The 2,011-nt window shown below is 44.6% G+C and overlaps 1 pseudogene; it reads right to left on the reverse strand.

Moving 5' to 3' along the window:
• Positions 1-259: 259 nt before the first annotated feature.
• Positions 260-655, reverse strand: LOC149217204 (phospholipase A1-Igamma2, chloroplastic pseudogene; annotated as a pseudogene).
• Between the last annotated feature and the right edge of the window lie 1,356 nt (positions 656-2,011).

The raw sequence follows: 2,011 nt of genomic DNA on the forward strand, positions 1-2,011 counted from the left end.
TATTTGGCAGAGTTTATCCTTCAGTTTTCGAGTTTTGGACAGTAGAAGCCCCCTGAAAGAGGTAGAAGCCCCCGACTTGCCATCAACATGTCGCAGACTTTATTGACCAGCGTTGGATCTCTTCTTCCTTCCCCGCCACTCCCATCCACAAGATGCAAATACACTTCCAAATTATGTAGACTCACAAGGTTCCGGGTGGGCTTGAGGAAGGTAGACAAACTATTATCCAAGGTTGCACCCAATCGGCAAACAGCACACCCTAGGTTGCCCTCAAGAAGTTACCCAACCTGCACTCGTTCATAATCACCCCGGGCACTCTGGGCACCACGTCATTCATGTTCACATTGCGCAGAACTTGAACGTTAAGCTCCTGGAGATTATGAGCAAACAACTTGTTCCACACCCTGGGGCATCCGAAAGTGAACACCGTAATGACCACCCGAGGACTCCGGACGGACACCATGTGACCGAGGTCATATGCACACAGGAGTGACAGGGCCGCTCCGAGACTATGCCCACACAACGTTATGGACACCTCTTCGCCTCTTTGTTGCTCCAGCAATCTTTCCATCTCTGCGAGAACCAGATCCCGGGCGCTCATGTGACTGTACTGCGAGTCCTTGCTGTAAACGCTGAGGAACCCGTTTTCTACCATGACGGCCTTATTCTCAGAATTGTAGCCATTCTCGTGACCGTGGGCTTCCTTCAACGTGAATGGAACCAGCCAGCTGTGGAGGTCTTCTATCCATTCCAGCAGGAGTCGAAGAGTACCTGGGTGGCGAGCTGCAGAGCGGAATTGCAGAGCGGGAAGCGCCGAGTCGAAGAGGAAGGTGAGTGAGCAGCGCGCGGGTGACCATTTCCTCAATTCGAATTGGAACCGGCAATAATACTCCGCGGCTGCAATTCCAGCTCGTCCCCGATCTGTCAGGGGATGTCAGGCCCTCCAGCTGCGATCGGATTTTTTGTCAGGGAATGGCAGGGAATGTCAGGATTGCCAGGGGAGGGTGGCGAAGAAGGAGGGTGGCGGAGCTAGGGGAGGGTGGCGGAGGGCGGAGGGATTGCTGGTGGCCGGAGCCGGACGATTTTCCGGCCGGTGACGGAAAACGGGCCATTCTACCGCCTAGGTAGACTACTCCTTTCTCAATATGGAAATCAATCATGGTCAACCATGGTCAATAATGATCAATCATGGTGAACATTGGTCAAACATGGTCGACCATGGTCAAGTATGGTCTACCATGGTCCAGTTCCACACTATGTCAAAGATTGTCTCAATATGAATATCAACCATGGTTTATAAACCCAAGGAATTGATATTGTAAACCCAAGGGAATAATATTAAACCCCAAGAATATTTATGCTTGGGTTTGTAATATTAATAATCTCTTGGGTTTTTAATATTAATCCCACTAGTTTTTAATATTAATGTGTTGAGTTTATCGATTTCTTAAGTTTGTAATATTAATAATCCCTTGGGTTTTAAATATTAAATTCTTTGGTTTATTATTATTCCCTTGAATTTTCAATATTTATTCCTTAGGTTTATTGATACTTTGGGTTTATAATATTAATCTCATCGATTTCTTAATTCCTTTGGATTAATAAAATTAAATTCATTGGTTTTTTAATTTCTCCCGTTTATAATATTAATAATCTGTTGGGTTTATGATTCCTCGACTTTATAGTCTTAGAGTTTTTGACATTAACCTTATATTTAATATATTAATATTTTAATTTAACATATTAAGTGGATAATATAGCCTATAATAAATTGATACTTAAGGCGTACATTAATCACATTATTAATGTAATTGTGCTAATCATATATCAGAAACAGCGTGTGACAATCCTTCTGGTCGCTCGCCAAACAACAGCACCTCAAAACGACCCTATTCCCTTGCCTGACACTGTTGACGATCTCCACTTCGTTGAGGAATTCGGAATCCCCTTCGACCGTGCAGTTTCTGAATTTCTTCACAGCAATCCGCTGACCATTGGGAAGCGTTCCCTT

The sequence above is a fragment of the Pinus tabuliformis genome, chromosome 1_1 (genome assembly GCF_031772625.1).
Source record: "Pinus tabuliformis cultivar Carrire ecotype Pingquan chromosome 1_1, CPIR1, whole genome shotgun sequence".
NCBI classification, from domain to species: Eukaryota; Viridiplantae; Streptophyta; class Pinopsida; order Pinales; family Pinaceae; genus Pinus; species Pinus tabuliformis.